Here is a 14,296-nt window from a genome sequence, read left to right as displayed (position 1 = left end):
TTTTAAAAATGGAGTGAATTGTGACATTTCCGTTACAGGTTGGTATTTTGTGCCCTATTAGATAAGCCACCCAACTCTGGGCTCGAAGAACAAACACAAGTTTAAATGTAAACTTGATCAGCCAAGAACCATCTAAAAACAAATGCAAAATCAACACCATTCCTGCACACCAGTCAGAAACATGACACGCAATTCCCAGGACCATTCACAAGGACCACAAAAACCATGAAGCACCTTGACACAAATCTAACAGATTTTTTTTTTTTTTTAACATGGAAGATTATAAAATTTCACTGAAGGACATAAAAGACTTAGGTAAATAGAGAGGTACATCAGTTTGCAGACGGCAAGCCATGAGGCCCCAAAGATGGCAATTCTCCCTGAAGACTATCTAAATGCAAATGCAACACCAATAACACAAAATTTAAACACAAAAACAAAATAAGCCACATGCTCGGATAACATGTACAAGTTTACCTGTGGAGAAAGAGAAGAACTCAGTGTGTGTGAGATACGTCAACAGACACAAATATGGAAAATGTCATTTTTGCAAAATCCAGCAATGTAACCATGACAGGTATGCAATGTTACTTTCAATGTTTTGACTGAAACAATAAATGCTCTAGGTTCAGAAGAGCAAGGGTCTGGGGGATCTTGACAAAGACGCTAACACGAGTGGGCTGTGAAAGCTGTGTAACAGGCAGAGGGGGCTTCCAGGGCAAGGAAAGATCCAGGAGAATGGATGAGGAAACAAGCACAAGACATACGTGAGAGTGAGCCGAGTGGGGCTTACATCACATGAGTACTCTCACAGAAAGTCAGCTAGGAATGGACTTACATGGCTCCATGAAGGAACCACAGCCCTGTGATCCTATAATGGGCCCCGCCCAAAGTGGTCAATGCGCACCCAATGGGGACATGTGCATATTCTATCTCTCTGGGATAGCCAAAGTCCGAGGTCAAAACAGAAGGCCAAGAGAAGCCTTTCTGCAAAGAAACTTACTTAAAATGTTGTTTAGCCAATACCTATGTCTCCAAAGATACCTGTTTTCACAGCACACCATCTACTCACTTTATGGGTGTTTCTTTCAACCTTCTAACTTTTTATGGAACAACCCACTTTGGAAATTGCTACATTCTACTAACCCAGCCCTTTAGAGGTCTGAGCCAGAATAGAGGCTTAAGGATTTGGAAATAAAAGGCAACAATCAGCCAAACATAACAACTGACCGGATGAATGCATGGGTCACAGAAAATAGAGAAGTAGGTAATGCTTCTGGAATCTCCAGCCCAGATGACGACAGGAATGCTTTCAGCGCAAACAGTGAAGTCAAAAGAGGGTCAACTATTAGGTATCAGGCACTACGCTTGAATTTAGATGGGTTTGGGGAGACAGTGATATAGTCCGCTGGAAGGAAAATTGAGCAAGAAGTTAAGAGACTACAATCAAGTTCCCAGATCTATCCCCAGCCAATTTTATGAGCCTGAGCAGGTCTCAAATACGAGGCAAGGGTTACAGCAGTGACCTTTAAGCTCTTTCAAATTTAATACTCTACCATTCTAAAATCGGGCTCTTGGAAGTCGAAATACCAATACTATCAAGTACAAATACAAGACTATCAAGTTCTGCTTTTAGAGGTGTGGAATGTATAAAAAACATAGAAAAAAATAAACAATTCAAGAATTCGAATATATGAACTTAAATATATCAATGAAAGGCTTTTAAGAGATTATGCAATTAGAGATGTTTAAGAGATCAATGAAACCTACAAAGAAATTTAGGATGTCTCACTCAGGCCCCCTCTCCCAATGTCATGGAATACTTAGCATCTTGGTGCTGCACAAGGCAGATGCTTGAATCTGACCCAGTGTGGCAGTTCGTATATTTTTACGAGTACCTCTCAACACCCTGAAGATTTCAAGGCAAACGACATCTTCCTAGATGGTTCACCACATCAGGGGAGGTCAAAACTGTGGTCAATGCACTACAACTGTGACCAGAGTGCCAGTAAGACACTAACCTTGTGTACTGGCCTAAGCCCAGGGTTTATAAAAATTAAAAGCTTTTCCTAAGAGCACTTAGTCTGGGATGCTAAAATGAATGAATTTGTGATGATCCTTTTGAAGTAACTTCAAGGGAAAAAATGATCAGCTAAGAACTGCAAATAGCATTGCAGGGTTAATAATAAAGAAACTTAAAAGGAAGCAGCTCTAGGGGAGGAGAGAGAAGAGGTATTGGAAAGTGCATGCAGGGCTGACCGGGATTTTTTTTTAACCAAGGCTGAAAAGTTTTTCAAAAACACCAAGAGTTTTTGTTGTTGTTGTTTTGGTTGAAGTGTACGAAAAATGCTTTCATGAAACCAGTAGGAAAGTGACAGGCACACACAGTTAACAAACGCCAACAGGTAACAATCTGTTCCATTGTCTCTTCAATTCCATTTTCAAAAATCTCTTTAAGGATGCTGAATTCTTCTTCTTCTTCTTCTTTTTTTTTTTTTTTAACAAGTTTAAAACCGTGTAAGATACAATCTGGAATTGTATTTTCATATTCACAAGGCAAAATGAAGACACCTGTACAATTTCCAAGCCTCCTGAGCCCACGGAGGGTCGTGGGACAGTCCCTGGAAGGCACAGGCCTGGTTTCCTCTTGGCCTCTCGAGGTATCTGGTAGAGCCAGGCACCTGGTATTTTTAGAAGGTCAGCGTTGTTTATCTGATCAACAAAGGAAGAATGTCAATTTTCCCTTTTCTCTAGACTTCACCTTCCAAAACTGCCTATGTTGGAGGAATATAAATTCCATAGCAACCCTCCTCTTCCCCACCTTGTCCACAGTCTTACTCCCTGAGCCCCGCTCTGCAGCGGTGCGCTCACCATTCCATCGAATCCTTCAGACCCTGAACTGCCCCTGGATGCCCCGCGGCCTACATACTGCTCTCGGACAGACTGCAGACCAGAGGACCCGACAAAACCCCTGGAAACTCCCAGATGGCCATCTAATTCCTGCAGATAAGGAAGTGCCAGGAGAGGGTAAGAGAGATCACCGGGCAAGCTGTTTCCTCACCAAAAGGCTGAGGCTGTTCACCAAGTCACCCTCATTGGGGGGAGAAATGAGGCACAATGGGAGAGCCAAGCACAGGGCCCAGAAAAGGACAAACGGAGAAGCATTTCAACCAACCCACCCGGACACCCACAGGAACCCTGACTCCAGGTCACAAAGGAAGCAAGCCAGGAGGGAGGCTCTCACTCCAACTCCATAAAACAACCTCCTTAAGAGTGGCCCAAAGCTTCAAAGAACACCACACCACGAGGCAACACGTTCTGGAAAGCATACAGTCTAGGACTTAATGTCTACCAGCCCTGGCAAATTACTCAGTTCCCTCAGCCACAAATCCTTCCTGCTGAAGAGCAAGCAGCAATGCGGATGACACAAACAAGCTACAGAAAATGCCCTGGGCAGGGGGGGTGGCGGGGGGGGCGCCTGGGTGGCTCAGTCGGTTAAGATTCAGACTCTTGATCTCAGCTCAGATCTTGATCTCAGAGTCAGGAATTTGAGCTCCATGCCGGGCTCCTAACCTACCTTAAAAAAAAAAAAAAAAACAGGAAAACAAAGTACCCAAGATGAGGGCCGACACAGAGAAAGCACCTACCACTTCACTAACAACAGCAGGAACATCATACAAAACATTTTGAAAGAAATTCATTCATTTCTTGTCCACAAGGCAAACACTCTGAAGTCTGCAGACAGCCTTAGTGCGGCTGGACCAGCCAGGCTGAGCGCCAGCCGAGGACAGGATGCCCGCAGGCAGGGAAGGAAGCGGGAGGCACCGAGCACCTACCCCTACCGGTGCCAGAGCCCCCCACGGGACTCAGCACCTGCTCCCATGGAATGGCCCTTTGTACATCCTCGGGATCCAAAACGGGACCCCCCACGCTCTCCTCCGGGACGCTGCTTCCTAACCTGCAGACCAACCCAACCTTCCAGAGGCAGGTGTTTGGAGACCTGACCCCTTCCACGCCACCAGAGGCTGGAGGAAATGAAAGCGCGAGGACAAAGGAGTGGGCACCGCGCTGCGTCTCCTCCCACTCCCTCGCTTTTGTCTGTTGTCGGCTTTTGTCTGGCCAGCGAGAGGTGGCGTGGCCTGGTCACCACAGCTGTCACAGCCATTTTCTTCATTTCCCCAACATCCACTCCGCGCACGGTGGCCTGCCCGGCTGTGTCCTTTGAGGCACAATGGATTTCCTTCATTGCTCTTTAATGCACGCCTCCCTCCCATCAGCCGTGCGCTTGACAAAATGTGAATGGATGAGGAAGGTACCGACAAGGGAAAAGAAAGCCAGGAAAGGTTACAGGAGCGAGATGCCATGACTCACCCTTCATCCCGCTCGGGGGCGAGCCGGAAGGTGCCCCGTGACAGAGCTCAGCAGACCACAGTCTGCCTCCGTCCACATACCCACTGAAGGGGAACTTAATGACAAGAGACAGAAGTGACTGCACTGACACCTCAGTCCCTGAAGACCCTAAACGATGTCCCATCATTATTTGAAATAATTAAACAAGATAGAACTTTCAGTCTTTACAGTCTTATCTTAGAAACAAACAAAATAAAAAACCAATATTGACTTTTCCATTTGCCCAGGAGCATTCTGAGAAATCCAGACCCAGTCGATGATGCCAAGTGTTCAAATCCATTCCGCTCCTGCACTCAGCGGTCGCTCGTGGGGCAAGGTCAGGCGTCTCCTGCCCATGACCACCCTCCAGGCCTCCCCAAGGACTGGATACCATTTCCATTCCCTTTTCACAGGGACACCTAAGCTCACTTCCCGTCTGGGGAAAGGATGAGCCTGGAATTTCCGTGGAATATGTGTTCCCATGAGCACAGAAAGCTGATGTTCTCAGAGGTATTGTAAAGAAAGACCCTTGACACTTCCCTAAGGAAGAATGTCTTCTGCAAAAGGCGAAGGCCAGGACCGAAAGCACATGCTGGGAAAATCCCCCCCTGTTCTGCGTGTGTTTCCAATTCCAATGTCCCACTTCCTCTTTATAACCACATTCCTTCCCTCCTTGCTTCTCCTCTAAAAAGACACTCTGGCATTGGGTCTCCAAAGTATGCTGCTCTATGAAAGGCTATAAGATGAAAAGAGCTAAAACGGATGTCAGTGAATACAAAATGCTTAAACATTGGGTAAGATCTATTCCATTCCACCACTTTTAAATGTTTCCAAAAAAGAACTTATTTTTAAATATTGGCTGCCTAACTTCTTAAACATAAAGTTTCCTTCACTTAAAGCGTATGCACACAGGCTATCACACAGCATAGAGCTTTTTAGCAAATACACTTTTAAGAGCTGTGATGTCACTAACTGTGCCTTCCAAACCTCACAGGGATTTCTCTCTCTCTCTTTTTAAGATTTTATTGATTTATTTGACAGAGAGAGAGAGAGAGAACAGCAGGGGGAGGGCAAAGGGAGAAGGAGAAGCAGACTCCCTGCTGAGCAGAGAGTCCACCCAGGGGCTCCATTCCAGGACCCCAGGATCATGACTTGAACCGAAGGCAGATGCTGAGCCACCCGGGTGCCCCCACAGGTTTCTGAAAGGATCATTACAGTAATATATAAGAAAGTGATAAGAAATTTGCAAAAGGCAAATTAAATAGTTATTTGAGCTACTGTTTTTCCAATTCTTTTAAGATATCATACCTTACAGTGTTTCCTTAAAAAGAATATGGACTTTCACCTCAAGTGAAAGTAGGGTGTAAGAAGCAAGCTAGTCATCTCCCTAGGCCTCCTGTCAACTGTAAAATGAGTATAATACCCACTTTAACAAGTTGTGAGGATTCACGGAATAATACACAGTAAACACTTACTAAATGACAGTGACAATTACCGTTAGACTATTTAACAAAAATCCAACTATCCAGCCACTAAAAATAGTAGAAGGGTGGGGGGAAAGGGGAGAACCTCACAATGGGGGGGGGGGCAAATGCTAAAAACATGGATCCCACACTCTGAGGATCCCTTCTTCGACAAACCACTCCTACCCCCCACTCCTTCCCCACTGAGGTCAGAAGCTCCTCCTTGCTTTGCATAACTGTGCAGCAACCCAGGAGAGTGAGTCTTTAACACCAGGCTTGACAAACTGATGATTCATCCCAACCCAGGAAGGGGGTGCAGCCAGCCTCACCACACAAAGGGAGATCCATGGGCAGCGCCTAGGGCCAGAGACAAGCCCTATAAGAGCCCCCCCAGCCCCACCCGCGTCTCCAGCAGCAGCTAACACACTCTCCGGCTTCCTTGTTAGTGTATATTCCAAAGTGTAGCTGGGAGGAATCCAACTGTGCCACATCTTACAAAGCAATTCCCAACATAAATGAAAAGTCCAAAATGGCAACCACAACAACAATAATATGGAAAAAGTCTCCCTCTGTCCCCTCTGTGTGCTGCCTGTGGCACCACATTTTGCCAGGCAGTGTGTTAGTTACAGCAGCAAACAGCTTGATGGCTGGACAGCATCCCACTCCAGCTTCACAGCGTGATGGCTCCTGAGGACAAGTCCCACTGCTTCTCAGCTTGGCCTAAGAATGTGACCACATCCCCCTTGAAAAAGACAAGCCCTCAGCAGCAGCTTACACAGCTCTTTTCCATTACCACTTCGTGGGCAGGAAACATTTTTTCCCCCTGGAGTAAGCTCCTAATTCCCCTTCTAAGGTTAAGAGGCTTTCAAACTTGGTTGTCTTAAATCAAATGCCCAGTGGGATGGTTTAACCGTGGGTCTGCAGAGTTGTCAAAGAGGCAGGGCAGGGGTCACCTGCCACCTCTGGTCACTGGCCATCCCTGGATGTCTCCTCAATTATCCCACAGTAATTCTAACCTTGGGTCGGACTTTGGGATCCTTCCACCAGGGTCCCATAGGCACAGACCATGAATGCCTGGAAGTGTCAGCCTCCTCCCGGAACAGTTTCTCTTGGAATACCCCATTCAAAAACACTCATCATTTGATGCCTCCAGCTCCCTTACCAGGTCAACCTTTCCTCCTGGGTTTCTGGATTTCAATCTAGAAAAGGATCACTCAACAAACGTCCACCATATTAGATTTAATTCTACCCCTAAAAAATAAATAAATAAAAAATCCCATTGGGCAGGACGGTATGAGTTCTCTTAGTCCAGGTGGTCCGCACTGGGGGAGGGAAAGCCCAGAAGCAGTGGGTCCTTAACTCAAACTCCAGCCACCGGGGTGTGTGGGGTGTGTTTTCTGGGAAAGCCTACAAAAGGGTTTTTCAACTCCGGGTTACATAACCTGATTCATTTATTTAGCAATGTCTAATTTTATAGTGGTTTCCCCTCAAACATTCCTGGAAAACTGTTATACTATATTACAGTGGAGAAAGCTGTTTTATGTCAAAATCAGTTCTATAAAATGTGCCTCCTTCGCACTCATGCCGATACCCACTGGCCACACACACACGTCCACGGCACACAGCGACACACAAGGCCCCTGATCCCTCACCAAGAAAGTCTTCCCAAGTAACCACGATTGGGTTTCAGCAAAGCGACACTGGGAGCGCCTCGAACTCAAGAAGTGCACAACTTGTTGCGGCCACGACTTGACCGCGGGCGAACAAAGCGCGACAAAGACGCTCGGGAACCGCGGCCCGCGGACGACAGGCGTGCGCCGGGCCCCCGCTCCGCTCCGCAGCGCGCCCTCTCCGCCCCTCCCCACCCTCTCCGCGGCGCCAGCGAGCGCCCTCCGGGACTCCGGGTCCTGATCTGGTTTTCATTGCGGCGCCGCTCCCTCCCCTTCCTCCCCAGCACCGTGAAGCAGCCCCGGCCCCGGCAGGAAACGGGACCCGGGGCAGCCCCTCGGCCGCGGCGGAACAAAGGAGCGCAGCGCGGCCGCACGCGCGGGACGCCCCCTCGGGTCCCGCACCCCGCTCCGCCGCCGCCGGGGCGCGCCGCACCTGAACCCCGCTCCCGGGACGCCCCATTGTTCTCCCCGCGCTCCCCCCCCACCGGAGGCGCCCCCCAGCCGGGCCGGGCCGCGGAGCCGGGGCCGGGCACCCGCTGCGGGCCGGAGGACGGGACGGGCGTGGTGGGGACGAGGAGGACCGGGGCTCCGCGCCGCCCACGGGTGCCGGGAGGATGGGGCCGCCGAGTCAGAGCAACTTTGCTCCCAAGCCGCGTCGCTCCCGCCCGCCCCAAGCAACCGCGGAGTCACGACCACCCCGGCGACCTCCGGCGTGCGCGGGTTCTCGCCGCAGCAACGCCGCGGCCCCCGGCGACCTGTGCCCCGCGGGCTGCGGCGGGGCCGCGGGGACCCCGGGCACAAAGGCGCGAGGCGCCCCCTCCGCCGCCCCCGGAGGGCCGCGGCCGGAGCGAGCGGGCGGGGCCGGGGAGAAGGGGAGAGGCTCGCGCTACCTCGCCGGGCGCCGCTGCGCCTCCTGGTCGTCCTCGCGCTCCGGGACGCGCGCCGGGCGCGAAGCTGCGGGGCTCCCGCGGCGGCTGCTCGACGGAGGCTGCCGGGCGGACGCTGTCCCTTCGCGCGCCCCGCGCTCCCGCACCGCCTCCACGCGCCGCGCCCGGGCTCCCGTGCGCGCCCGACTGCGGAGAGCGGCTGCCGCGGGGCGCTGGGCTGCGGCGGGAGGCGCGCGGCCACTCCCCTCTCCCCCGCAGGCCGAGGGGCCGGCCGAGGGGCGGGGGCGGCGACCTCGCCGCCTGGGATTCGCCCCTGCGCGCGCCGGCAGGGCCCGGAGCCCCCGCCCCCGAGCCCACCCTCCCCGGCCTCCGGGCGCGGCGGCACAGCGCCCCCCGGTGAGCGCGCGCGGAAGCCTGCGCGGGGGCAGGTCGGGACGCGGCCGCGAACGCAGAGGCGAGCACGGGGGGCGTCGCGGCCCGCGGCCACCGGGAGCTCGGGCCTCGCACCTGCGCGCACCGCCGAGCTTACCGGCGCCCGGCAGGCCGTGCCGCGGCGGGCAGCCCAGGGGCAAGCGCCGGCGGACTGGGAGTCCTGCCGCTGTCGCCTCTGCCCTGCACGCAGTCTGGCCGCGCAAGACTAGCAGGAAGGATGAATTCGACCGAGAGAGGAAGAGGTGCTTCAGTAGCGAAGTGTGCTTTTATTTGCAAGGTTCCTAACATCTCCCGCCAGGCTAAGTAAACACTGGTCAAATTCTCTGCTGCAAAAATACGAGATAGTTTACAAGAAATTTCAAATACCCGTACGTGTCTGTGTCTGAAAACAGCGTATCAATAGCCGCTGGGGAGTGGGCAGCGGCGGGGACCAGTCCGCGCATCACTCGCGCGCGTTGGAGGAGACAGAGTCAGGACCTCTGGCCTCCCTCTCCGGCCTGCCTCTTGCCTCTCAGCGGAATCCAGAGCGAGCCACCTGACCCGGGCCCGGTTTCCTCACCCCAGAGGAGGGCAGGGCGCTCCTCCAAGCTTACTCACTGGGTGAGGCGAGGATTACCTGGCGAAGGTGTTCAGAGCAATGTAGGCACAGTAATTATTACTCATGATTCTAACTACTTTATCCTAAATGAAATAAATTGCCATAAATGGGGCCAGGTTTAAATGGACTGACCTATATCTGGAAACTGTCACTAAAACGAGGTGAACCAAAGAATTCATACCATATATAGTAACTCTGTTCCCGGAGACGTAAGAACCACAGGCACTGGGATTTGTCAAATGTCACCAGCAGAGTTTGGAAAGGTGGCAACTGCCCAGACTCTACCTGCTTGGAACTGTATCGTCATGGGTGACACTATGTGCATCAAAGTCTGATCTACAGCAGACACGATAATGGGGTGAGCTAAGGCAGAGCGACTCTCCGGTACTGATCCGGTACTGATTCGTTCTTGCTCAGTCTTGTCCGAAACCTGACGTAGGTTTCTTTCTTGTTCTTATTTTACAGACAAGGAAAGCCGACACCAAAGAGGTCTTCCAGCTAAGAAGTGACGGCAGTGGTTTGAAGACCTGTCCGCAAACTCTCTGACCCTCACCCGTTAAAGAGTAGAGTCTAGTTGCCTTCCTCTTGAATATGGCTGAATTTAGAGGCTTGATTCTAATGAGTAGAACGCAGCAGCAGTGATGCTGTATGACTTCTGATTCTAGGTCGTGGAAGGAGTTAGAGGTTTCGCCTGGCCCTCACTCACCCTGGGAACCGGGCTCCCATGCTGTGAGCAATCTCAGTCTGCGTGGATGGTCAAAGGCAGATGTTCCAGCTGATGGTGCCAACGGAGAACCCAGCCGGGAGCCAGATATGTGAGTTAGTGAGGCTTTGAGATGACTCCAGCCCCAGTCACCGACTGACCACAGTTCATACGAGACTGCTGCAGAGAAAACCTAACTGAACCTAGTCGGTGCCCACCATCAGGAAACAGTAGTGAGAGACTGTCTTTGGAGGGGCCACTACATAGCAGTTGACCCTGAGACAGTGGCAGAGATGGGATTGGAACCCAGGCCGTCTGACTCTGGTCTCCACTGCAATCTCACTGTCTTGGACCTTGCTAACCTAGCCTGGTGGATACCAGCTTTCACAACAGCACATGGACCTGCCACCCGAAGACACACTGAGACTCACTTTTCCATTTTGCCTGTCTGATTTCAGGTTCCAAACAGATCGCTTATAGCAAGTTGGCAATAAGGAAACCTCTGACCTCTCTTTCTGGTCCAACTTTCCAAAAATAACAAGTTCAAATGGCAGGTCCACACGTACCAAATATAAACAAATGGTTTAAAAGAGTGGGGGAGGGGCGCCTGGGTGACTCAGTGGGTTAGGCCGCTGCCTTCGGCTGGGGTCATGATCTCAGGGTCCTGGGATCGAGTCCTGCATCGGGCTCTCTGCTCAGCAGGGAGCCTGCTTCCCTCTCTCTCTCTCTGCCTGCCTCTCTGCCTACTTGTGATCTCTGTCTGTCAAATAAACAAATAAAATCTTTTTAAAAAAAAAGAGTGGGGGAACTCTGCCAACTTTTCATCTTCGAATAGGGCAAGTTTTCTTTAAAAAGTAGGTTTGGGAAGAGTATGTGCTGATAGGACTCCTGAGAAAGCCACTCAGGAAGATTTTGGAGCTCCTGCCCCAAGGAAAAGACAGGGAATGTAGTTATGTGGAAACAGTTCCTCCTCTAGAAGGACCTAGCAGAGTGGGGACATTTAAGGCTCTCTGCCTGGTTTTCAGCAAATTCAGAAAAAAAATAAAATACTAGAAACTGTTGAGCTCATCCTAATAATCACTGAGAAAATGAACCAAGAAGAAAGCCGAAAGTGTTTTTAGGGCAAAGTTCTGCTTCTCTTTCAAAAACACCATTAATCTAGTTTTCACAGATCTCAAAATCCAAACTTCTGAAGACATACCATGAGGTTTTTAAATACTTTTACCTTCTTGGCCATTCTTTTCACAAGTCAATCAATATCAATCAACAACTTCTGAATTTAAGAGGAACAGATTATAGTTCTAGTAACCGTCAAGAATGGATAATGAATCCACCAACTACAAAAGCATTTTTTGCCTTCCCATCAGTCTATTGAAAGGAAGTAGAATATATGAAGAAGCAGAAAGACTGTTATTATGATTTTAAGGTGAAAAACATAAGTTATCAAATTGAAGGAGTAAAAAGAATACAAAAAGTGTACTTTAGATCAATAAAAACATGGAATGATTTAAATAAAAACAAAAGAAATCCTGCCAACCTTGTGGGAAAATGTAGATATAAAAGCACATTTGTGTGTCCCAGGAGGAGAATTACCACTAAATGTGTAATTTGTTGGTTTTTTTTTTTTAATCTTAGGTGTTTTTAACTTGAGCCTATTTTATTTTACCTTATTTTATTTTATTTGACAGAGAGAGCATAAGCAGGGCAAACAGTAAAGAGAGAGGGAGAAGCAGGCTCCCCACTGAGCAGGGAACCAGTGCAAGGCTCCATCCCAGAACACTGGGATCATGACCTGAGCCAAAGACAGATGCTTAACCATCTGTGCCACCCAGACATCCCTACTTGAGCCCTTAAAAAAAAAATTAATACAACTTTTGGGGAAATAAACAACAAAAAGTCCACACGACCTGCTTCTACCTCATGTTGGTGTAGCAAAAGAAATAATGAGCTGGAAGTCATAATTTTACATGTTCTCACTGGCCACATCTGCAGCTAGCTTTAGAATTTGAACCAGAAGTCTCATGCTGTCTGCGCTTAGTTATTTTATACCATTTTTAATGTGTTAAGGGTCTCCAGTTCTAAAATAATCGGAGTCTTTTTTTTTTTTTTTTTGGACATCTTTTCTCTCATCTACTTACCCAAACACTTAGTTTTCACTCACTTTACTTATCCTTTGAGACAAAACTCAGTTCTCACCTATTCCTGACCCTCTTCTTCAATTGGATTCTACCTTCTCCTCCATGGAAACATCTTGATGCCACAACCTCTCAGCACCTGTTAATCTGGTCCAGGTTCTAAAATCTTTCTAGTTGTTCTCTTATAAATGTTTGGCCTCTCCTACTGCCTGGTGGATTCCTATATTAAAGAAATAATTCAGTTAGAAAGCACCAGGTCCATGAAAATAAGAAGAATCTTTGAGAGTTTACTCTGTTTTCAAGTGTTCTCAGGGAGCCTGGCTGGCTCAGCTGGTTGGGAGTCCAGCTCATGGTTTTGGCTCAGGTCGTGATCTTGGGGTCATGGTTTCAGGGTCATGGGACTGAGGCCCACGCCGGGCTCCTCACTTACCTGTGAGTCTGCTGGAAATTCTCTCTCTCCCTCTTCCCCTGCCCTTCCCCTATCTTATAGTCTCTCTCTCTCTCTCTCTCTCTAAAATAAATAAATAAATAAAATCTTCAAATTCAATAAACACAGTATTAGTGCATCTTACATAGTTTCATGCAAAAGAAACCTTTTTATGTATTTAAAGAGTAGTTTGAAAATAAATGCTTCATAATCTGCCTTCGGCTCAGGTCATGATCCCAGGGTCTTGGGATCAAGCCCCATATCAGGCTCCCTGCTCAGTGGGGAGTCTGCTTCTCCTTCTCCCTCTGCCACCCAGCTGCTGTGCTCTTCCTCTCTGTCAAATAAATAAAATCTTAAGAAAGAAAAGAAATGCTTATAAAGTATTATTTAAAATTCACATTACGTATTATAAGAGATATTTCTTTGGCATTTTCAACCTCCAGGACAATAAGCACTGCTCTTACTCCAAGTATTTAAGAAGCTATAGACCGAAAGTGGCTAGGAGAGGGTCACCTGCATGGCTCATTCAGTTAAGTGTCTACCTTCGGCTCTGGTCATAATCCCATGGTCCTTGGATCGAGCATCAGGCTCTCTGCCCAGTGGGGAGCCTGCTTCTCCCTCTCCATCTGCCTGCTGCTCCCCCTGCTTGTGCACTCTCTCTCTGTCAAATAAATAAATAAATAAATAAATAAACAAACAAACAAAATCTTAGGAAAAAAGAAGAAGAAGAAAGAAAGTGGCTAGGAGAGTGGATCTTGAAAATTCTTAACAGAAGAAAAAAATAAGATGATTTGTAACTACATATGATGATAGATATTAACTGAACTATCAACTGATGATCACTTTGCAATATATACAAGATATAGAACCATTACAGTGTCCACCTAAAAGTAACATAATGTTAATTACACTTCATTAAAAAATAAAATTAATTCAAAAAAATTAAAAATGGTACATAAATGTCAACAAGAATCTTAGGGGATAAAATGGATGATAGAATTTCTCCCAGGCAGGAAAATTCACCAAAGCTTTCTGAAGATAAGAAAAAGAAGAATTGGGCACCTGGGTGGCTCAGTGGGTTAAGCCGCTGCCTTCGGCTCAGGTCATGATCTCGGGGTCCTGGGATCGAGTCCCACATCGGGCTCTCTGCTCAGCGGGGAGCCTGCTTCCTCCTCTCTCTCTCTCTCTCTCTGCCTACTTGTGATCTCTCTCTGTCAAATAAATAAATAAAATCTTTAAAAAAAAGAAGAAGAAGAAGAAGAAGAATTCAAAGACCTCACAGATAGGGTTCCTCATAGGTACTGGCCTATGGGAAGGTCAAAAGCAACCGTTCTTTATAAAAAATAAATAACAATGTAATTGAGCGCTAAAATCAGGCAGGGAAACTCCAAGTGCAATTTTTTCCTCCACAAAATGCATATGTCTACAGCTCAGAATACTCTGCTTTTTCAAATATATGATAGGCTCATTTCCAGGAAATTTAAATTGCCTGCATTTCCCCCACCCCCAACATTTTATAATTTTGCATTCTTTCATTTTAACTAGTAAAATAATTGTCTTTTTTATTTTGTCTCAAGCTATAGCATGTTAGT

The 14,296-nt window shown here is 48.4% G+C and overlaps 1 protein-coding gene across 3 annotated transcripts in view; it reads right to left on the bottom strand.

The window, feature by feature from the left end:
- MYO1B (myosin IB) overlaps window positions 1-8,579 on the bottom strand; it is a 176,305-nt gene extending 167,726 nt beyond the window's left edge. The window contains exon 1 of one of the 3 annotated variants that reach the window (XM_059393086.1): window positions 8,413-8,579. The gene's annotated coding sequence lies outside the window, so the exon portion shown is untranslated. The remainder of the gene's footprint in view (window positions 1-8,412) is intronic. The other 2 variants (XM_059393088.1, XM_059393089.1) reach the window with 2 other exon arrangements.
- Window positions 8,580-14,296: the final 5,717 nt, after the last annotated feature.

Source organism: Mustela nigripes, chromosome 3, assembly GCF_022355385.1.
Source record: "Mustela nigripes isolate SB6536 chromosome 3, MUSNIG.SB6536, whole genome shotgun sequence".
Taxonomy (NCBI): domain Eukaryota; kingdom Metazoa; phylum Chordata; class Mammalia; order Carnivora; family Mustelidae; genus Mustela; species Mustela nigripes.
This window is presented reverse-complemented; position numbering and strand designations above follow the sequence as displayed.